Consider the following 17,331-nt stretch of genomic DNA (forward strand, 5'->3'; position numbering starts at 1 on the left):
GGGCATAAGGGAATAGAACACATGTTTTGACCAAAAAGAGAGCTCTCGCAGGCAAACAAGAAATGTCGATGGAGCAAGAAGAAGAAGAAGGAAGGAGGAAGGAGGGGGGGTCTGAGAATTCTCCGTGGTAAGCTTAAATTGTAAGTTGCTTACTCTTGCGATTGGAGAAGAATGACTAGAATTCGGCAATGGTAGTAGTCATGATAGGCTACAGGCAAATGTCAAGGTATCACTGTGTATGGTGCTTGTTGCTTGTACTGTATTAAGGGACTCAGCAAAGAAACCGATATAATGCCTTGTAACTTGAACAGAAAGCGGCTCCCGGTATGCCTACGAGCTGTAGCTGACAGCTGCAGGGCTGGCTCTGCGTACCCACTGCCTGAAAGGCTGTAAGTTCGCCTATGCAAGAACCAGCTTTCAAGAGAGCCGCCTGAAGTGCAGACAGCCTTCGTGAGCCTTTCTCCTCCAGAGCTGTGGCAAAGAAAGCGTGCACGCTACAGCGTGGGTGCGTGCAGCATGCACGAGCAAAAGCGGCCAAGTCCAGTGCCCTCGCTGGGCTTCCCTTTCGTGCGGACAAGGTGAGGCGAAGAACGAAGCCGCAGAGCAGCGGGCTTGCGTGTGCAGTGCAGCGAGTCGCAGAAGTCCAGCAAGGGCTCGTTCACAAGCCGAGCCGGCTGAGGGCGTCCTCGCTTCTGCGAAAGGGAAGGCGGAGCCGTAGCACTTCACCCCGCAGCGTGGAGACAGGCACTTTGCTAGTCCTTCAGCCTTGCAGAGTCCCTGCAGCTAGAGCTCAGCCAGGAGCAGGCGTCAAAGCAGAAGGCCTTCCTAAAGCACCCCTTCTCCGAGCAGCCTCCGGAAAGGGCTCATCCCGCTGCGGCTCTGCGCCTTTCTTCGAATGCAGACGCCCGGCACACTTGGCTCAGCGAGAGCTGCGTGGGCAGCTTGGACTCAGCGAAAGCCAAAGGGTGTCCTTGGAGCTCGAGCTTGTTGGGGAGGATGAAAGTTTGGGAAGAAAGTTTCACAGCTATGTAGGCTTGGCAGAAAGATGTGTGAATGTAGAAACTTAGCATGAGGTAGGAATGGAAGGAGGTTTTGATGGAGAGGAAAAGGTGTTCTGCTGAAACACTGATCGCTGACTAAGTGAGAAGGCAAAGGCTGGAAGATGGAGTTGGAAGGAGATTTTCTTTGATGATTAGGACAACGGTATGTGACTCCAAACGAGCACCTGTCTTTCCCCACGTAAATGAGTCTCAAGAAGGGCATAAGGGAATAGAACACATGTTTTGACCAAAAAGAGAGCTCTCGCAGGCAAACAAGAAATGTCGATGGAGCAAGAAGAAGAAGAAGGAAGGAGGAAGGAGGGGGGGTCTGAGAATTCTCCGTGGTAAGCTTAAATTGTAAGTTGCTTACTCTTGCGATTGGAGAAGAATGACTAGAATTCGGCAATGGTAGTAGTCATGATAGGCTACAGGCAAATGTCAAGGTATCACTGTGTATGGTGCTTGTTGCTTGTACTGTATTAAGGGACTCAGCAAAGAAACCGATATAATGCCTTGTAACTTGAACAGAAAGCGGCTCCCGGTATGCCTACGAGCTGTAGCTGACAGCTGCAGGGCTGGCTCTGCGTACCCACTGCCTGAAAGGCTGTAAGTTCGCCTATGCAAGAACCAGCTTTCAAGAGAGCCGCCTGAAGTGCAGACAGCCTTCGTGAGCCTTTCTCCTCCAGAGCTGTGGCAAAGAAAGCGTGCACGCTACAGCGTGGGTGCGTGCAGCATGCACGAGCAAAAGCGGCCAAGTCCAGTGCCCTCGCTGGGCTTCCCTTTCGTGCGGACAAGGTGAGGCGAAGAACGAAGCCGCAGAGCAGCGGGCTTGCGTGTGCAGTGCAGCGAGTCGCAGAAGTCCAGCAAGGGCTCGTTCACAAGCCGAGCCGGCTGAGGGCGTCCTCGCTTCTGCGAAAGGGAAGGCGGAGCCGTAGCACTTCACCCCGCAGCGTGGAGACAGGCACTTTGCTAGTCCTTCAGCCTTGCAGAGTCCCTGCAGCTAGAGCTCAGCCAGGAGCAGGCGTCAAAGCAGAAGGCCTTCCTAAAGCACCCCTTCTCCGAGCAGCCTCCGGAAAGGGCTCATCCCGCTGCGGCTCTGCGCCTTTCTTCGAATGCAGACGCCCGGCACACTTGGCTCAGCGAGAGCTGCGTGGGCAGCTTGGACTCAGCGAAAGCCAAAGGGTGTCCTTGGAGCTCGAGCTTGTTGGGGAGGATGAAAGTTTGGGAAGAAAGTTTCACAGCTATGTAGGCTTGGCAGAAAGATGTGTGAATGTAGAAACTTAGCATGAGGTAGGAATGGAAGGAGGTTTTGATGGAGAGGAAAAGGTGTTCTGCTGAAACACTGATCGCTGACTAAGTGAGAAGGCAAAGGCTGGAAGATGGAGTTGGAAGGAGATTTTCTTTGATGATTAGGACAACGGTATGTGACTCCAAACGAGCACCTGTTTTTCCCCACGTAAATGAGTCTCAAGAAGGGCATAAGGGAATAGAACACATGTTTTGACCAAAAAGAGAGCTCTCGCAGGCAAACAAGAAATGTCGATGGAGCAAGAAGAAGAAGAAGGAAGGAGGAAGGAGGGGGGGTCTGAGAATTCTCCGTGGTAAGCTTAAATTGTAAGTTGCTTACTCTTGCGATTGGAGAAGAATGACTAGAATTCGGCAATGGTAGTAGTCATGATAGGCTACAGGCAAATGTCAAGGTATCACTGTGTATGGTGCTTGTTGCTTGTACTGTATTAAGGGACTCAGCAAAGAAACCGATATAATGCCTTGTAACTTGAACAGAAAGCGGCTCCCGGTATGCCTACGAGCTGTAGCTGACAGCTGCAGGGCTGGCTCTGCGTACCCACTGCCTGAAAGGCTGTAAGTTCGCCTGTGCAAGAACCAGCTTTCAAGAGAGCCGCCTGAAGTGCAGACAGCCTTCGTGAGCCTTTCTCCTCCAGAGCTGTGGCAAAGAAAGCGTGCACGCTACAGCGTGGGTGCGTGCAGCATGCACGAGCAAAAGCGGCCAAGTCCAGTGCCCTCACTGGGCTTCCCTTTCGTGCGGACAAGGTGAGGCGAAGAACGAAGCCGCAGAGCAGCGGGCTTGCGTGTGCAGTGCAGCGAGTCGCAGAAGTCCAGCAAGGGCTCGTTCACAAGCCGAGCCGGCTGAGGGCGTCCTCGCTTCTGCGAAAGGGAAGGCGGAGCCGTAGCACTTCACCCCGCAGCGTGGAGACAGGCACTTTGCTAGTCCTTCAGCCTTGCAGAGTCCCTGCAGCTAGAGCTCAGCCAGGAGCAGGCGTCAAAGCAGAAGGCCTTCCTAAAGCACCCCTTCTCCGAGCAGCCTCCGGAAAGGGCTCATCCCGCTGCGGCTCTGCGCCTTTCTTCGAATGCAGACGCCCGGCACACTTGGCTCAGCGAGAGCTGCGTGGGCAGCATGGACTCAGCGAAAGCCAAAGGGTGTCCTTGGAGCTCGAGCTTGTTGGAGAGGATGAAAGTTTGGGAAGAAAGTTTCACAGCTATGTAGGCTTGGCAGAAAGATGTGTGAATGTAGAAACTTAGCATGAGGTAGGAATGGAAGGAGGTTTTGATGGAGAGGAAAAGGTGTTCTGCTGAAACACTGATCGCTGACTAAGTGAGAAGGCAAAGGCTGGAAGATGGAGTTGGAAGGAGATTTTCTTTGATGATTAGGACAACGGTATGTGACTCCAAACGAGCACCTGTTTTTCCCCACGTAAATGAGTCTCAAGAAGGGCATAAGGGAATAGAACACATGTTTTGACCAAAAAGAGAGCTCTCGCAGGCAAACAAGAAATGTCGATGGAGCAAGAAGAAGAAGAAGGAAGGAGGAAGGAGGGGGGGTCTGAGAATTCTCCGTGGTAAGCTTAAATTGTAAGTTGCTTACTCTTGCGATTGGAGAAGAATGACTAGAATTCGGCAATGGTAGTAGTCATGATAGGCTACAGGCAAATGTCAAGGTATCACTGTGTATGGTGCTTGTTGCTTGTACTGTATTAAGGGACTCAGCAAAGAAACCGATATAATGCCTTGTAACTTGAACAGAAAGCGGCTCCCGGTATGCCTACGAGCTGTAGCTGACAGCTGCAGGGCTGGCTCTGCGTACCCACTGCCTGAAAGGTTGTAAGTTCGCCTATGCAAGAACCAGCTTTCAAGAGAGCCGCCTGAAGTGCAGACAGCCTTCGTGAGCCTTTCTCCTCCAGAGCTGTGGCAAAGAAAGCGTGCACGCTACAGCGTGGGTGCGTGCAGCATGCACGAGCAAAAGCGGCCAAGTCCAGTGCCCTCGCTGGGCTTCCCTTTCGTGCGGACAAGGTGAGGCGAAGAACGAAGCCGCAGAGCAGCGGGCTTGCGTGTGCAGTGCAGCGAGTCGCAGAAGTCCAGCAAGGGCTCGTTCACAAGCCGAGCCGGCTGAGGGCGTCCTCGCTTCTGCGAAAGGGAAGGCGGAGCCGTAGCACTTCACCCCGCAGCGTGGAGACAGGCACTTTGCTAGTCCTTCAGCCTTGCAGAGTCCCTGCAGCTAGAGCTCAGCCAGGAGCAGGCGTCAAAGCAGAAGGCCTTCCTAAAGCACCCCTTCTCCGAGCAGCCTCCGGAAAGGGCTCATCCCGCTGCGGCTCTGCGCCTTTCTTCGAATGCAGACGCCCGGCACACTTGGCTCAGCGAGAGCTGCGTGGGCAGCTTGGACTCAGCGAAAGCCAAAGGGTGTCCTTGGAGCTCGAGCTTGTTGGGGAGGATGAAAGTTTGGGAAGAAAGTTTCACAGCTATGTAGGCTTGGCAGAAAGATGTGTGAATGTAGAAACTTAGCATGAGGTAGGAATGGAAGGAGGTTTTGATGGAGAGGAAAAGGTGTTCTGCTGAAACACTGATCGCTGACTAAGTGAGAAGGCAAAGGCTGGAAGATGGAGTTGGAAGGAGATTTTCTTTGATGATTAGGACAACGGTATGTGACTCCAAACGAGCACCTGTTTTTCCCCACGTAAATGAGTCTCAAGAAGGGCATAAGGGAATAGAACACATGTTTTGACCAAAAAGAGAGCTCTCGCAGGCAAACAAGAAATGTCGATGGAGCAAGAAGAAGAAGAAGGAAGGAGGGGGGGTCTGAGAATTCTCCGTGGTAAGCTTAAATTGTAAGTTGCTTACTCTTGCGATTGGAGAAGAATGACTAGAATTCGGCAATGGTAGTAGTCATGATAGGCTACAGGCAAATGTCAAGGTATCACTGTGTATGGTGCTTGTTGCTTGTACTGTATTAAGGGACTCAGCAAAGAAACCGATATAATGCCTTGTAACTTGAACAGAAAGCGGCTCCCGGTATGCCTACGAGCTGTAGCTGACAGCTGCAGGGCTGGCTCTGCGTACCCACTGCCTGAAAGGCTGTAAGTTCGCCTATGCAAGAACCAGCTTTCAAGAGAGCCGCCTGAAGTGCAGACAGCCTTCGTGAGCCTTTCTCCTCCAGAGCTGTGGCAAAGAAAGCGTGCACGCTACAGCGTGGGTGCGTGCAGCATGCACGAGCAAAAGCGGCCAAGTCCAGTGCCCTCACTGGGCTTCCCTTTCGTGCGGACAAGGTGAGGCGAAGAACGAAGCCGCAGAGCAGCGGGCTTGCGTGTGCAGTGCAGCGAGTCGCAGAAGTCCAGCAAGGGCTCGTTCACAAGCCGAGCCGGCTGAGGGCGTCCTCGCTTCTGCGAAAGGGAAGGCGGAGCCGTAGCACTTCACCCCGCAGCGTGGAGACAGGCACTTTGCTAGTCCTTCAGCCTTGCAGAGTCCCTGCAGCTAGAGCTCAGCCAGGAGCAGGCGTCAAAGCAGAAGGCCTTCCTAAAGCACCCCTTCTCCGAGCAGCCTCCGGAAAGGGCTCATCCCGCTGCGGCTCTGCGCCTTTCTTCGAATGCAGACGCCCGGCACACTTGGCTCAGCGAGAGCTGCGTGGGCAGCTTGGACTCAGCGAAAGCCAAAGGGTGTCCTTGGAGCTCGAGCTTGTTGGGGAGGATGAAAGTTTGGGAAGAAAGTTTCACAGCTATGTAGGCTTGGCAGAAAGATGTGTGAATGTAGAAACTTAGCATGAGGTAGGAATGGAAGGAGGTTTTGATGGAGAGGAAAAGGTGTTCTGCTGAAACACTGATCGCTGACTAAGTGAGAAGGCAAAGGCTGGAAGATGGAGTTGGAAGGAGATTTTCTTTGATGATTAGGACAACGGTATGTGACTCCAAACGAGCACCTGTTTTTCCCCACGTAAATGAGTCTCAAGAAGGGCATAAGGGAATAGAACACATGTTTTGACCAAAAAGAGAGCTCTCGCAGGCAAACAAGAAATGTCGATGGAGCAAGAAGAAGAAGAAGGAAGGAGGAAGGAGGGGGGGTCTGAGAATTCTCCGTGGTAAGCTTAAATTGTAAGTTGCTTACTCTTGCGATTGGAGAAGAATGACTAGAATTCGGCAATGGTAGTAGTCATGATAGGCTACAGGCAAATGTCAAGGTATCACTGTGTATGGTGCTTGTTGCTTGTACTGTATTAAGGGACTCAGCAAAGAAAGCGATATAATGCCTTGTAACTTGAACAGAAAGCGGCTCCCGGTATGCCTACGAGCTGTAGCTGACAGCTGCAGGGCTGGCTCTGCGTACCCACTGCCTGAAACGCTGTAAGTTCGCCTATGCAAGAACCAGCTTTCAAGAGAGCCGCCTGAAGTGCAGACAGCCTTCGTGAGCCTTTCTCCTCCAGAGCTGTGGCAAAGAAAGCGTGCACGCTACAGCGTGGGTGCGTGCAGCATGCACGAGCAAAAGCGGCCAAGTCCAGTGCCCTCGCTGGGCTTCCCTTTCGTGCGGACAAGGTGAGGCGAAGAACGAAGCCGCAGAGCAGCGGGCTTGCGTGTGCAGTGCAGCGAGTCGCAGAAGTCCAGCAAGGGCTCGTTCACAAGCCGAGCCGGCTGAGGGCGTCCTCGCTTCTGCAAAAGGGAAGGCGGAGCCGTAGCACTTCACCCCGCAGCGTGGAGACAGGCACTTTGCTAGTCCTTCAGCCTTGCAGAGTCCCTGCAGCTAGAGCTCAGCCAGGAGCAGGCGTCAAAGCAGAAGGCCTTCCTAAAGCACCCCTTCTCCGAGCAGCCTCCGGAAAGGGCTCATCCCGCTGCGGCTCTGCGCCTTTCTTCGAATGCAGACGCCCGGCACACTTGGCTCAGCGAGAGCTGCGTGGGCAGCATGGACTCAGCGAAAGCCAAAGGGTGTCCTTGGAGCTCGAGCTTGTTGGGGAGGATGAAAGTTTGGGAAGAAAGTTTCACAGCTATGTAGGCTTGGCAGAAAGATGTGTGAATGTAGAAACTTAGCATGAGGTAGGAATGGAAGGAGGTTTTGATGGAGAGGAAAAGGTGTTCTGCTGAAACACTGATCGCTGACTAAGTGAGAAGGCAAAGGCTGGAAGATGGAGTTGGAAGGAGATTTTCTTTGATGATTAGGACAACGGTATGTGACTCCAAACGAGCACCTGTTTTTCCCCACGTAAATGAGTCTCAAGAAGGGCATAAGGGAATAGAACACATGTTTTGACCAAAAAGAGAGCTCTCGCAGGCAAACAAGAAATGTCGATGGAGCAAGAAGAAGAAGAAGGAAGGAGGAAGGAGGGGGGGTCTGAGAATTCTCCGTGGTAAGCTTAAATTGTAAGTTGCTTACTCTTGCGATTGGAGAAGAATGACTAGAATTCGGCAATGGTAGTAGTCATGATAGGCTACAGGCAAATGTCAAGGTATCACTGTGTATGGTGCTTGTTGCTTGTACTGTATTAAGGGACTCAGCAAAGAAAGCGATATAATGCCTTGTAACTTGAACAGAAAGCGGCTCCCGGTATGCCTACGAGCTGTAGCTGACAGCTGCAGGGCTGGCTCTGCGTACCCACTGCCTGAAAGGCTGTAAGTTCGCCTGTGCAAGAACCAGCTTTCAAGAGAGCCGCCTGAAGTGCAGACAGCCTTCGTGAGCCTTTCTCCTCCAGAGCTGTGGCAAAGAAAGCGTGCACGCTACAGCGTGGGTGCGTGCAGCATGCACGAGCAAAAGCGGCCAAGTCCAGTGCCCTCGCTGGGCTTCCCTTTCGTGCGGACAAGGTGAGGCGAAGAACGAAGCCGCAGAGCAGCGGGCTTGCGTGTGCAGTGCAGCGAGTCGCAGAAGTCCAGCAAGGGCTCGTTCACAAGCCGAGCCGGCTGAGGGCGTCCTCGCTTCTGCGAAAGGGAAGGCGGAGCCGTAGCACTTCACCCCGCAGCGTGGAGACAGGCACTTTGCTAGTCCTTCAGCCTTGCAGAGTCCCTGCAGCTAGAGCTCAGCCAGGAGCAGGCGTCAAAGCAGAAGGCCTTCCTAAAGCACCCCTTCTCCGAGCAGCCTCCGGAAAGGGCTCATCCCGCTGCGGCTCTGCGCCTTTCTTCGAATGCAGACGCCCGGCACACTTGGCTCAGCGAGAGCTGCGTGGGCAGCTTGGACTCAGCGAAAGCCAAAGGGTGTCCTTGGAGCTCGAGCTTGTTGGGGAGGATGAAAGTTTGGGAAGAAAGTTTCACAGCTATGTAGGCTTGGCAGAAAGATGTGTGAATGTAGAAACTTAGCATGAGGTAGGAATGGAAGGAGGTTTTGATGGAGAGGAAAAGGTGTTCTGCTGAAACACTGATCGCTGACTAAGTGAGAAGGCAAAGGCTGGAAGATGGAGTTGGAAGGAGATTTTCTTTGATGATTAGGACAACGGTATGTGACTCCAAACGAGCACCTGTTTTTCCCCACGTAAATGAGTCTCAAGAAGGGCATAAGGGAATAGAACACATGTTTTGACCAAAAAGAGAGCTCTCGCAGGCAAACAAGAAATGTCGATGGAGCAAGAAGAAGAAGAAGGAAGGAGGAAGGAGGGGGGGTCTGAGAATTCTCCGTGGTAAGCTTAAATTGTAAGTTGCTTACTCTTGCGATTGGAGAAGAATGACTAGAATTCGGCAATGGTAGTAGTCATGATAGGCTACAGGCAAATGTCAAGGTATCACTGTGTATGGTGCTTGTTGCTTGTACTGTATTAAGGGACTCAGCAAAGAAACCGATATAATGCCTTGTAACTTGAACAGAAAGCGGCTCCCGGTATGCCTACGAGCTGTAGCTGACAGCTGCAGGGCTGGCTCTGCGTACCCACTGCCTGAAAGGCTGTAAGTTCGCCTGTGCAAGAACCAGCTTTCAAGAGAGCCGCCTGAAGTGCAGACAGCCTTCGTGAGCCTTTCTCCTCCAGAGCTGTGGCAAAGAAAGCGTGCACGCTACAGCGTGGGTGCGTGCAGCATGCACGAGCAAAAGCGGCCAAGTCCAGTGCCCTCGCTGGGCTTCCCTTTCGTGCGGACAAGGTGAGGCGAAGAACGAAGCCGCAGAGCAGCGGGCTTGCGTGTGCAGTGCAGCGAGTCGCAGAAGTCCAGCAAGGGCTCGTTCACAAGCCGAGCCGGCTGAGGGCGTCCTCGCTTCTGCGAAAGGGAAGGCGGAGCCGTAGCACTTCACCCCGCAGCGTGGAGACAGGCACTTTGCTAGTCCTTCAGCCTTGCAGAGTCCCTGCAGCTAGAGCTCAGCCAGGAGCAGGCGTCAAAGCAGAAGGCCTTCCTAAAGCACCCCTTCTCCGAGCAGCCTCCGGAAAGGGCTCATCCCGCTGCGGCTCTGCGCCTTTCTTCGAATGCAGACGCCCGGCACACTTGGCTCAGCGAGAGCTGCGTGGGCAGCTTGGACTCAGCGAAAGCCAAAGGGTGTTCTTGGAGCTCGAGCTTGTTGGGGAGGATGAAAGTTTGGGAAGAAAGTTTCACAGCTATGTAGGCTTGGCAGAAAGATGTGTGAATGTAGAAACTTAGCATGAGGTAGGAATGGAAGGAGGTTTTGATGGAGAGGAAAAGGTGTTCTGCTGAAACACTGATCGCTGACTAAGTGAGAAGGCAAAGGCTGGAAGATGGAGTTGGAAGGAGATTTTCTTTGATGATTAGGACAACGGTATGTGACTCCAAACGAGCACCTGTTTTTCCCCACGTAAATGAGTCTCAAGAAGGGCATAAGGGAATAGAACACATGTTTTGACCAAAAAGAGAGCTCTCGCAGGCAAACAAGAAATGTCGATGGAGCAAGAAGAAGAAGAAGGAAGGAGGAAGGAGGGGGGGTCTGAGAATTCTCCGTGGTAAGCTTAAATTGTAAGTTGCTTACTCTTGCGATTGGAGAAGAATGACTAGAATTCGGCAATGGTAGTAGTCATGATAGGCTACAGGCAAATGTCAAGGTATCACTGTGTATGGTGCTTGTTGCTTGTACTGTATTAAGGGACTCAGCAAAGAAACCGATATAATGCCTTGTAACTTGAACAGAAAGCGGCTCCCGGTATGCCTACGAGCTGTAGCTGACAGCTGCAGGGCTGGCTCTGCGTACCCACTGCCTGAAAGGCTGTAAGTTCGCCTGTGCAAGAACCAGCTTTCAAGAGAGCCGCCTGAAGTGCAGACAGCCTTCGTGAGCCTTTCTCCTCCAGAGCTGTGGCAAAGAAAGCGTGCACGCTACAGCGTGGGTGCGTGCAGCATGCACGAGCAAAAGCGGCCAAGTCCAGTGCCCTCACTGGGCTTCCCTTTCGTGCGGACAAGGTGAGGCGAAGAACGAAGCCGCAGAGCAGCGGGCTTGCGTGTGCAGTGCAGCGAGTCGCAGAAGTCCAGCAAGGGCTCGTTCACAAGCCGAGCCGGCTGAGGGCGTCCTCGCTTCTGCGAAAGGGAAGGCGGAGCCGTAGCACTTCACCCCGCAGCGTGGAGACAGGCACTTTGCTAGTCCTTCAGCCTTGCAGAGTCCCTGCAGCTAGAGCTCAGCCAGGAGCAGGCGTCAAAGCAGAAGGCCTTCCTAAAGCACCCCTTCTCCGAGCAGCCTCCGGAAAGGGCTCATCCCGCTGCGGCTCTGCGCCTTTCTTCGAATGCAGACGCCCGGCACACTTGGCTCAGCGAGAGCTGCGTGGGCAGCATGGACTCAGCGAAAGCCAAAGGGTGTCCTTGGAGCTCGAGCTTGTTGGAGAGGATGAAAGTTTGGGAAGAAAGTTTCACAGCTATGTAGGCTTGGCAGAAAGATGTGTGAATGTAGAAACTTAGCATGAGGTAGGAATGGAAGGAGGTTTTGATGGAGAGGAAAAGGTGTTCTGCTGAAACACTGATCGCTGACTAAGTGAGAAGGCAAAGGCTGGAAGATGGAGTTGGAAGGAGATTTTCTTTGATGATTAGGACAACGGTATGTGACTCCAAACGAGCACCTGTTTTTCCCCACGTAAATGAGTCTCAAGAAGGGCATAAGGGAATAGAACACATGTTTTGACCAAAAAGAGAGCTCTCGCAGGCAAACAAGAAATGTCGATGGAGCAAGAAGAAGAAGAAGGAAGGAGGAAGGAGGGGGGGTCTGAGAATTCTCCGTGGTAAGCTTAAATTGTAAGTTGCTTACTCTTGCGATTGGAGAAGAATGACTAGAATTCGGCAATGGTAGTAGTCATGATAGGCTACAGGCAAATGTCAAGGTATCACTGTGTATGGTGCTTGTTGCTTGTACTGTATTAAGGGACTCAGCAAAGAAACCGATATAATGCCTTGTAACTTGAACAGAAAGCGGCTCCCGGTATGCCTACGAGCTGTAGCTGACAGCTGCAGGGCTGGCTCTGCGTACCCACTGCCTGAAAGGCTGTAAGTTCGCCTGTGCAAGAACCAGCTTTCAAGAGAGCCGCCTGAAGTGCAGACAGCCTTCGTGAGCCTTTCTCCTCCAGAGCTGTGGCAAAGAAAGCGTGCACGCTACAGCGTGGGTGCATGCAGCATGCACGAGCAAAAGCGGCCAAGTCCAGTGCCCTCGCTGGGCTTCCCTTTCGTGCGGACAAGGTGAGGCGAAGAACGAAGCCGCAGAGCAGCGGGCTTGCGTGTGCAGTGCAGCGAGTCGCAGAAGTCCAGCAAGGGCTCGTTCACAAGCCGAGCCGGCTGAGGGCGTCCTCGCTTCTGCGAAAGGGAAGGCGGAGCCGTAGCACTTCACCCCGCAGCGTGGAGACAGGCACTTTGCTAGTCCTTCAGCCTTGCAGAGTCCCTGCAGCTAGAGCTCAGCCAGGAGCAGGCATCAAAGCAGAAGGCCTTCCTAAAGCACCCCTTCTCCGAGCAGCCTCCGGAAAGGGCTCATCCCGCTGCGGCTCTGCGCCTTTCTTCGAATGCAGACGCCCGGCACACTTGGCTCAGCGAGAGCTGCGTGGGCAGCTTGGACTCAGCGAAAGCCAAAGGGTGTCCTTGGAGCTCGAGCTTGTTGGGGAGGATGAAAGTTTGGGAAGAAAGTTTCACAGCTATGTAGGCTTGGCAGAAAGATGTGTGAATGTAGAAACTTAGCATGAGGTAGGAATGGAAGGAGGTTTTGATGGAGAGGAAAAGGTGTTCTGCTGAAACACTGATCGCTGACTAAGTGAGAAGGCAAAGGCTGGAAGATGGAGTTGGAAGGAGATTTTCTTTGATGATTAGGACAACGGTATGTGACTCCAAACGAGCACCTGTTTTTCCCCACGTAAATGAGTCTCAAGAAGGGCATAAGGGAATAGAACACATGTTTTGACCAAAAAGAGAGCTCTCGCAGGCAAACAAGAAATGTCGATGGAGCAAGAAGAAGAAGAAGGAAGGAGGGGGGGTCTGAGAATTCTCCGTGGTAAGCTTAAATTGTAAGTTGCTTACTCTTGCGATTGGATAAGAATGACTAGAATTCGGCAATGGTAGTAGTCATGATAGGCTACAGGCAAATGTCAAGGTATCACTGTGTATGGTGCTTGTTGCTTGTACTGTATTAAGGGACTCAGCAAAGAAACCGATATAATGCCTTGTAACTTGAACAGAAAGCGGCTCCCGGTATGCCTACGAGCTGTAGCTGACAGCTGCAGGGCTGGCTCTGCGTACCCACTGCCTGAAAGGCTGTAAGTTCGCCTATGCAAGAACCAGCTTTCAAGAGAGCCGCCTGAAGTGCAGACAGCCTTCGTGAGCCTTTCTCCTCCAGAGCTGTGGCAAAGAAAGCGTGCACGCTACAGCGTGGGTGCGTGCAGCATGCACGAGCAAAAGCGGCCAAGTCCAGTGCCCTCGCTGGGCTTCCCTTTCGTGCGGACAAGGTGAGGCGAAGAACGAAGCCGCAGAGCAGCGGGCTTGCGTGTGCAGTGCAGCGAGTCGCAGAAGTCCAGCAAGGGCTCGTTCACAAGCCGAGCCGGCTGAGGGCGTCCTCGCTTCTGCGAAAGGGAAGGCGGAGCCGTAGCACTTCACCCCGCAGCGTGGAGACAGGCACTTTGCTAGTCCTTCAGCCTTGCAGAGTCCCTGCAGCTAGAGCTCAGCCAGGAGCAGGCGTCAAAGCAGAAGGCCTTCCTAAAGCACCCCTTCTCCGAGCAGCCTCCGGAAAGGGCTCATCCCGCTGCGGCTCTGCGCCTTTCTTCGAATGCAGACGCCCGGCACACTTGGCTCAGCGAGAGCTGCGTGGGCAGCTTGGACTCAGCGAAAGCCAAAGGGTGTCCTTGGAGCTCGAGCTTGTTGGGGAGGATGAAAGTTTGGGAAGAAAGTTTCACAGCTATGTAGGCTTGGCAGAAAGATGTGTGAATGTAGAAACTTAGCATGAGGTAGGAATGGAAGGAGGTTTTGATGGAGAGGAAAAGGTGTTCTGCTGAAACACTGATCGCTGACTAAGTGAGAAGGCAAAGGCTGGAAGATGGAGTTGGAAGGAGATTTTCTTTGATGATTAGGACAACGGTATGTGACTCCAAACGAGCACCTGTTTTTCCCCACGTAAATGAGTCTCAAGAAGGGCATAAGGGAATAGAACACATGTTTTGACCAAAAAGAGAGCTCTCGCAGGCAAACAAGAAATGTCGATGGAGCAAGAAGAAGAAGAAGGAAGGAGGAAGGAGGGGGGGTCTGAGAATTCTCCGTGGTAAGCTTAAATTGTAAGTTGCTTACTCTTGCGATTGGAGAAGAATGACTAGAATTCGGCAATGGTAGTAGTCATGATAGGCTACAGGCAAATGTCAAGGTATCACTGTGTATGGTGCTTGTTGCTTGTACTGTATTAAGGGACTCAGCAAAGAAAGCGATATAATGCCTTGTAACTTGAACAGAAAGCGGCTCCCGGTATGCCTACGAGCTGTAGCTGACAGCTGCAGGGCTGGCTCTGCGTACCCACTGCCTGAAACGCTGTAAGTTCGCCTATGCAAGAACCAGCTTTCAAGAGAGCCGCCTGAAGTGCAGACAGCCTTCGTGAGCCTTTCTCCTCCAGAGCTGTGGCAAAGAAAGCGTGCACGCTACAGCGTGGGTGCGTGCAGCATGCACGAGCAAAAGCGGCCAAGTCCAGTGCCCTCGCTGGGCTTCCCTTTCGTGCGGACAAGGTGAGGCGAAGAACGAAGCCGCAGAGCAGCGGGCTTGCGTGTGCAGTGCAGCGAGTCGCAGAAGTCCAGCAAGGGCTCGTTCACAAGCCGAGCCGGCTGAGGGCGTCCTCGCTTCTGCAAAAGGGAAGGCGGAGCCGTAGCACTTCACCCCGCAGCGTGGAGACAGGCACTTTGCTAGTCCTTCAGCCTTGCAGAGTCCCTGCAGCTAGAGCTCAGCCAGGAGCAGGCGTCAAAGCAGAAGGCCTTCCTAAAGCACCCCTTCTCCGAGCAGCCTCCGGAAAGGGCTCATCCCGCTGCGGCTCTGCGCCTTTCTTCGAATGCAGACGCCCGGCACACTTGGCTCAGCGAGAGCTGCGTGGGCAGCATGGACTCAGCGAAAGCCAAAGGGTGTCCTTGGAGCTCGAGCTTGTTGGGGAGGATGAAAGTTTGGGAAGAAAGTTTCACAGCTATGTAGGCTTGGCAGAAAGATGTGTGAATGTAGAAACTTAGCATGAGGTAGGAATGGAAGGAGGTTTTGATGGAGAGGAAAAGGTGTTCTGCTGAAACACTGATCGCTGACTAAGTGAGAAGGCAAAGGCTGGAAGATGGAGTTGGAAGGAGATTTTCTTTGATGATTAGGACAACGGTATGTGACTCCAAACGAGCACCTGTTTTTCCCCACGTAAATGAGTCTCAAGAAGGGCATAAGGGAATAGAACACATGTTTTGACCAAAAAGAGAGCTCTCGCAGGCAAACAAGAAATGTCGATGGAGCAAGAAGAAGAAGAAGGAAGGAGGAAGGAGGGGGGGTCTGAGAATTCTCCGTGGTAAGCTTAAATTGTAAGTTGCTTACTCTTGCGATTGGAGAAGAATGACTAGAATTCGGCAATGGTAGTAGTCATGATAGGCTACAGGCAAATGTCAAGGTATCACTGTGTATGGTGCTTGTTGCTTGTACTGTATTAAGGGACTCAGCAAAGAAACCGATATAATGCCTTGTAACTTGAACAGAAAGCGGCTCCCGGTATGCCTACGAGCTGTAGCTGACAGCTGCAGGGCTGGCTCTGCGTACCCACTGCCTGAAAGGCTGTAAGTTCGCCTGTGCAAGAACCAGCTTTCAAGAGAGCCGCCTGAAGTGCAGACAGCCTTCGTGAGCCTTTCTCCTCCAGAGCTGTGGCAAAGAAAGCGTGCACGCTACAGCGTGGGTGCGTGCAGCATGCACGAGCAAAAGCGGCCAAGTCCAGTGCCCTCGCTGGGCTTCCCTTTCGTGCGGACAAGGTGAGGCGAAGAACGAAGCCGCAGAGCAGCGGGCTTGCGTGTGCAGTGCAGCGAGTCGCAGAAGTCCAGCAAGGGCTCGTTCACAAGCCGAGCCGGCTGAGGGCGTCCTCGCTTCTGCGAAAGGGAAGGCGGAGCCGTAGCACTTCACCCCGCAGCGTGGAGACAGGCACTTTGCTAGTCCTTCAGCCTTGCAGAGTCCCTGCAGCTAGAGCTCAGCCAGGAGCAGGCGTCAAAGCAGAAGGCCTTCCTAAAGCACCCCTTCTCCGAGCAGCCTCCGGAAAGGGCTCATCCCGCTGCGGCTCTGCGCCTTTCTTCGAATGCAGACGCCCGGCACACTTGGCTCAGCGAGAGCTGCGTGGGCAGCTTGGACTCAGCGAAAGCCAAAGGGTGTCCTTGGAGCTCGAGCTTGTTGGGGAGGATGAAAGTTTGGGAAGAAAGTTTCACAGCTATGTAGGCTTGGCAGAAAGATGTGTGAATGTAGAAACTTAGCATGAGGTAGGAATGGAAGGAGGTTTTGATGGAGAGGAAAAGGTGTTCTGCTGAAACACTGATCGCTGACTAAGTGAGAAGGCAAAGGCTGGAAGATGGAGTTGGAAGGAGATTTTCTTTGATGATTAGGACAACGGTATGTGACTCCAAACGAGCACCTGTTTTTCCCCACGTAAATGAGTCTCAAGAAGGGCATAAGGGAATAGAACACATGTTTTGACCAAAAAGAGAGCTCTCGCAGGCAAACAAGAAATGTCGATGGAGCAAGAAGAAGAAGAAGGAAGGAGGGGGGGTCTGAGAATTCTCCGTGGTAAGCTTAAATTGTAAGTTGCTTACTCTTGCGATTGGAGAAGAATGACTAGAATTCGGCAATGGTAGTAGTCATGATAGGCTACAGGCAAATGTCAAGGTATCACTGTGTATGGTGCTTGTTGCTTGTACTGTATTAAGGGACTCAGCAAAGAAACCGATATAATGCCTTGTAACTTGAACAGAAAGCGGCTCCCGGTATGCCTACGAGCTGTAGCTGACAGCTGCAGGGCTGGCTCTGCGTACCCACTGCCTGAAAGGCTGTAAGTTCGCCTGTGCAAGAACCAGCTTTCAAGAGAGCCGCCTGAAGTGCAGACAGCCTTCGTGAGCCTTTCTCCTCCAGAGCTGTGGCAAAGAAAGCGTGCACGCTACAGCGTGGGTGCGTGCAGCATGCACGAGCAAAAGCGGCCAAGTCCAGTGCCCTCGCTGGGCTTCCCTTTCGTGCAGACAAGGTGAGGCGAAGAACGAAGCCGCAGAGCAGCGGGCTTGCGTGTGCAGTGCAGCGAGTCGCAGAAGTCCAGCAAGGGCTCGTTCACAAGCCGAGCCGGCTGAGGGCGTCCTCGCTTCTGCGAAAGGGAAGGCGGAGCCGTAGCACTTCACCCCGCAGCGTGGAGACAGGCACTTTGCTAGTCCTTCAGCCTTGCAGAGTCCCTGCAGCTAGAGCTCAGCCAGGAGCAGGCGTCAAAGCAGAAGGCCTTCCTAAAGCACCCCTTCTCCGAGCAGCCTCCGGAAAGGGCTCATCCCGCTGCGGCTCTGCGCCTTTCTTCGAATGCAGACGCCCGGCACACTTGGCTCAGCGAGAGCTGCGTGGGCAGCTTGGACTCAGCGAAAGCCAAAGGGTGTCCTTGGAGCTCGAGCTTGTTGGGGAGGATGAAAGTTTGGGAA

Source organism: Coloeus monedula (assembly GCF_965178545.1).
Source record: "Coloeus monedula genome assembly, chromosome: 17".
NCBI classification, from domain to species: Eukaryota; Metazoa; Chordata; class Aves; order Passeriformes; family Corvidae; genus Coloeus; species Coloeus monedula.